Below are 6,011 nucleotides of genomic sequence, written 5' to 3'. Positions count from 1 at the left end.
CTGGTCGTGCAAGCCCTTAGGGCAAAAACCGATACTTTGGATGAACGTATCGCTGGTGACAACGGCCGAGAAAATTATTCTCATTGCACATTACGATTTCTACGTCCTTCGCAACATTGATAATATCGATAAGCGTATTTTATTCTTTTCAAATATTCAAGGAATGTATTCTGAGCCACAGAAATTATTCGCACCCCCGTTATCAATTTAAAACAATCAATATTTTAAGATTTTTATATGGAGAAACATATTTTAAAAGTATAATAATTCTAAAATAAGTTTCTATGCATACAAATTTATAGTGGGAAGCTAGTAAGAATACTCCAGTGACTTACTTTACGTACGATCAAAATCGAGGAAGGATGGCTGACGTGTACGATACTTCCCGTTTATACGTTGGATGAAAGATGTATTTATTTCACTTACAAAGTACCACGGAACGGGAAAAAGTCGATTCAAGGGAGCTTTATTTAAATTTATGTCTTTACGTTTTTGTCGTTTGTCAGTCTTTCCGGCGATTCATATGGGGCGTGATAAAAAAAAAACTCGGGATATTCAAAGTTATCTTCTTTGTTTCTTTCACTTTCTTTCTTTCGTTATTTCTCTTTTTATACGGCGAGAAACAATAGCAAAATATAGATGGAAATAATGTTAGTATTTTTATCTGTCTTCTTGTTTCGAAGCTTCTTATTCTATAACGCTTAAATCATATATATTTTTATAGTTTCGTTTATTTAAAACTTGAATTATTAATTAACACATTCGCGACCGCTGACGTGAATTTACGTCTTTTCGAGTTCTATTCCTAATTACCGTTGACGTAAGATTCACGTCATTTTTAATTTTAAAAATTTAATATCAATAAATTGGTATAATATTTAAATATTATATTTTATTATTTAAATATAAATTTAAATAATTCATCATTTTTGCCGGTACTCAGTATTAAAAAAGGAAAAAATATGCCGGTCGCGAATGTGTTAATTGTAGTCGCATTATTATATAATATTTGTTATTTAGAATACTAGAATAGAATAGATATAAATTCGATAGAGTAACGTTGTTTAGAAGTAAGAAGATTTTGCTGAGAAACAGTAAACGGAATATCCTACTAGGACAGAGACTTATCGCGAGACGATTGCAGGAAGGAGAAAGACTCAGTTGTTCGTTGCTAGGAGTATCAGGCGATTTACCGTCGGGCATCACCAAGACATATCGAAGTTCTAAATTTACAATTTGCGCAGAAAGTTCGACACTGTTTGTGCAGCATACGCCACGGTTAGTTTACCGGCGGTCACGTGAGAGCAGGTCTCACGTCTTGTACCGAGCTAGTAGATACTATAGCTCGCATTCTGTTGGCTGGACACTTGGCGACGACCTATCCCTCATCCCTGTCGAGCTAGCTGTCCTGGGCTTTTCCTAGGCGGTACCCAGTCACTGAACTCTCCGACACAACTTCTGTTATTATAAGTTAACCTCAGACCCGAACACCCTAGATCCCCCTTCCACCATTGCCACCTGCATCTCTCTCTCTCTCTCTCTCTCTCTCTCTCTCTCTCTCTTTTGGTCCTTGTCACCGGTACCGTCTCTGCTCAGATTATGGACATCAGCCAGAGAGACCTGAGAGATCTCGCTGACCCCGCGACTTTAACTTCTCTCCGTTTGTGTAAGGAAGTGTCTCAGGCTCATTCGAAGAATAACACGTTCTAGCTCCTCTCTTACCTTCCGACGAATCGACCAATGAGAATCTCACTGTACTCGATCATATAAACGATTCTAGAACATTCGATTAGTATCCATCTAAATATATAAGACTTAATCGTCTTCCATCTACGATTATTCGATTAAATAACTAAATGAAAAGAAATAAATAAATTAAATGAACCGAATAAAATAAGAGTTAATTTCTAATCGTAAGAGAAAAAGAGGATTTTCTGTTAGGGTCAAAGGTTTCATGACTTAGGTTGAAAGTAAAAGAGTAAACATCGACTTGGGGATCCGATTAAAGTCCGTGGAGGTTAAAAACCGCGTACGTATTCGAGTTAAAAGGACGATACTCTTTCGAAGACGACGCGAATGCAAAGAGGAGAATACGAAGGCAAGCAGGCAGGCAGGCAGGCAGGCAGGCAGGAAGGCAAGCAAGCAGGCAGGCAGGCAGGCTTTACGAGAGCGGAAAGTTGCGGTTGGAGAGATATAAAGCAAGCGCGTCGCATATAACTTACAATCAGCCAGCTTCGCTCGGTTGCCTCTCTCCATTTCACTCTCTTCTCATTCCTTCTCTTTATTTTTCTTTCTTTCATTCTCTCTTTCTCTCCATCCTTCCATCTCCGGATGCAAGAGAAAGAAAGAATGAAAGAAAGAAAGAAGGAAAGAGAGCTTGAGCTACCGCTTCTCGAAGCTTACCTTGAACTCAACTGCGACGTTCGATTTAAGGAGAGAAATTTGCGATAATGGCTGCACCATTAACGCTCGACGATCTACTATCGATCGAGGATGCACGCGAAGATCCAACACACCAACCAAAGAGAATTTTTTTTTTCTTAAGCTACGAAATTTTCTCGGATTATTCATTGACATGCGTATTTAATAAAGTATACCTACTCTTACCAGTAACTCCCGATTGTCGTTCGTATATCGTCGACGTAACGCGTTCTCTGTTCATTCAAGATTTATACGAGATGGTATAGGATTGATTGGACATTTACGAGAAATCGTTACCGTGTCTCTACCGCTTTTCAAACTATGAAATTTAACGAGGGGTAGAGGGGACGGAGAAATAATACAAGATCAAACTTACAAATGTTAGTTGTTAGTTGGATGGGAAAATCTCGTAGAATTAAGATAGTTTCTATTTGGATACACATCATTACTATTATTTATACATTGATAATAGTTAATAGGTTAAATTGAGAATCTTAATACTCGATATACACCACTCTGATACTATTATTTTTTTCTTAGCTAAGAAATAAGTACGAACCGGTGAAGTAGGATATCATGGAATATATTGAAGAGGAAAGAGAAAGAAATGAAGAAAGAGAGAGAGAGAGAGAGAGATATCCAAGTTGAACGTGACGAGTCACATTAATGCTTACTTAAGCCAAGTAAAAAAGGGGGTCGGAGAAGTGTTTTACGATGAAGATCGAGGAATTGTGAAGCGTGAAAGGAGGACTTTCGAAGGATATAGAAAATAAATCGATAACTTAATTAAAGCCAGTCGGTCCATCGAGTATCGCGCGACTAATCAATTTATATCGAATCGTCATTTATATATCGTGTACACGTAAGAATCTCGTAACACACCTTTTGCCACACACTCAGAATTTCATTAACTTATCTCTCCTTTTGACCGTATTCGCACGTATGCGTGACTCGAAGAAGTAACGCCGATACCAATTATATATTCCTTTCCCGATGGCAAAAGCATCTTCGACTTATAGCATCCTTTATCTCTCTGTTTCTTTCTTCTTTATTTTTTTCCTTTGTTTCTTCTTCTTTCTCATCCGATTTACTACTCTCACACCTTATATCCAATTTCATTATCAAAGATTTTCCCATCATGAATTAACATTTTCTAAGATATAATTTTCATCAAGTATAAATCTGATTAATAAAATTTGCAATATTTTTACAATTAGTTAAGAAGGATTTAAATTAAAATAATGATTATCTTTTTGTACGAGTTTTCATAACATCGTCTCTATTTGATTCTAACGTGTGTACATGTACGTATGTATCTACAAAAAATGATTTCTACTCTCGATCATGTATGCGCGGTACGTCTGTAAGAATGAAAAAAAAAAAATAAAAAAAAAAGAAAAAAGGGAAGTAAGGAAGAGAATATCTGAAAGAAATTAGACAGAAGCGAGCGGATAACCGTCGGGATATATCCACGACAATAGATATGCGGCGGACAGTACAATGGTCATAGTAAATCAGGGCATTTTAAAAATCTGACAGGATATATGTTGACTCGGCCTCGTATATCGTGTCACACACGGCCCGCAGTGCTGCCCATTAAATACAGCATTATGCTATCCGAACGACGAGCAGGCCAACTTCAGGCACGTAATGGTAATTGCCGGGATATATTCCCAACGCCATTTTCGGCAAGTTGCCATTCAGGGATCGTTCCGTCTCCTCCTACGTTAGTCGTCTTCGTTTACGGTCACCCTTTTTTATTATCTTCTTTTTTTTCCCTTTTATTATTTCAACTTTTTTCTTTTTATTTATTTCCTTCCGTCGGAGGATTGACGATTCGATTAAATTCTCTAGGGAATTGATAAAATCGTATTAGAACTATCAAGGATTATATTACACACTTAACCTTTTTCTAAAATGTTCATTTAATTTGTTTACTATTATATAAATAAGATTTCTGTAAACACAGCTGGTGGTTGTGAAAGAAAATGTCGAAAAAAAGAGGGAGAGTAATTGAGGAAGGTTAGAAAAGGTGTCCAAGAATTGGCCAGAATGAAGATCTTGGTTAGGTCAATGTTGCACGACTAGTATTCGTTTTACTGCTATTAGACACGCGACAGACTCGCACCAAACCAAAGAGGGGAACGTTTTCTTAAGAATATGAAACGCGGAATTGCTTGGTTATAAGTCCGTTAAGAAGAACGGAATACCTTTCAGCGCCTTCGTTTTTCCTTCTCGGTTCGCATACTTCAACCCTTTTCTCGGCCTTTCATCGGCGCACGTTTCTCTTATGGCGTGAATTAAAACGATTCTTAGTCTCCTTTTTCTTCTTACCCTTAAAAGGAAAGAAAACTCCTTTTAAAACGTTACTACTTGACGATTGGTTCTCAGTCGATTTCGATCTATCGAATTATTTTTTCTTTTCAATTATTTATACCACACAAGTTATATATTTTTGTTCTTATTAGTTAAATATACAATGTTTAAGAAATAATATTGTGAGAATGTAATTGAATCGTTATTAAATGAAATTTGAAACCATGGGAAAGTTTGATAGCATGTAGGTCTGCCAAAGGAGGAGGTTTTGATCATAAATGCACGAGAAACCGTAAATTTGTGCGTCGACGGGTCTGATTAACCTATGTCGCGATCATAAGGACGTTAATTAACGGAGGACTAATACATCGATTACTTACTCTGATTGCGATTACCCTCTAATACGAAATTATGGCTTCGCCCTTCGCGGGTTATTCCCTTCTCTAAGGCTAGCGAGGTGATTCGTGCCGATCGAGCGTTAAGATTTATTGACGTTCCTACATCAAGTCTTATCTGGCTGACTTAACGAATCGTTCGATCGAAATTCTATAACAACATGTTTAACCTTTCTTTTTTATTCCATTTTTCATTATTTCATATTTTATTCTTTTTTTTTCTTTTCTTTTCTTTTCTTTTATATCCTTTCGATCAGGGACTATACTCGATTGGAAAAAGTTGTTGAACGTGAGAACCCCTGCGTTCTGCAAGCTAGAAATCCAAACGGTAACAAGAGGTTACGTTTAGGGGTAGTAAGCGGTAATGTATTCCGTCGGAGAGAAGTGAAGCATGCATATTCTAGATATATTATAAATAATTACTCAATTATATCTTTGGAAAGGCAATGAATAAAGATGTCCGAGTAGACGCTAGGGCGAGGAAGGAGGAGAGTGGAAGGGTGGGAGGGAGGTAGGTAGCAAGCTAATAAAAAAAAGGAGCAGGAGGAGGAGGAGGAGGCGGGGAATGAGAGAAGGAGGAGTGTAGGAGGTAGAAGAGAGGGGGCATATAAAAAAGGAGAAAACTTGTTCGCTTGAATATTCAAACGCAACAAACTAGGTGCACGAGTGAGAGAAAGCGAAAGAGAGAAAGAGAGAGAATGAGGTAGGGGTGCTAGAAGACCGGGGGAAAAGCTTATTTCAAATGGAGATCCATATTATACCCCTCCTCTTACCATCTTTACCATCCACCACTCCTCCTATCTCCTCACAACGAACGTACTTTTGTTTCCAGATTTCGTGATCTTCGCTCCTATACTCGAGTACGCTAAACGATGGGAA

The 6,011-nt window shown here is 37.6% G+C and overlaps 1 long non-coding RNA gene across 1 annotated transcript; it reads right to left on the bottom strand.

Moving 5' to 3' along the window:
• Nucleotides 1-2,387: 2,387 nt before the first annotated feature.
• On the bottom strand, nt 2,388-5,468 carry LOC149030478 (uncharacterized). Its single transcript, XR_016178682.1, has 3 exons — nt 5,118-5,468; nt 4,632-4,756; nt 2,388-4,271 (listed from the first exon to the last, which is right to left on the bottom strand). It is a non-coding gene; the product is annotated as an uncharacterized LOC149030478 (long non-coding RNA).
• Between the last annotated feature and the right edge of the window lie 543 nt (nt 5,469-6,011).

This window comes from Polistes dominula, unplaced genomic scaffold, assembly GCF_049000335.1.
Source record: "Polistes dominula isolate Pdom_NZ unplaced genomic scaffold, Pdom_raw_medaka contig_18, whole genome shotgun sequence".
NCBI lineage: Eukaryota > Metazoa > Arthropoda > Insecta > Hymenoptera > Vespidae > Polistes > Polistes dominula.
This window is presented reverse-complemented; position numbering and strand designations above follow the sequence as displayed.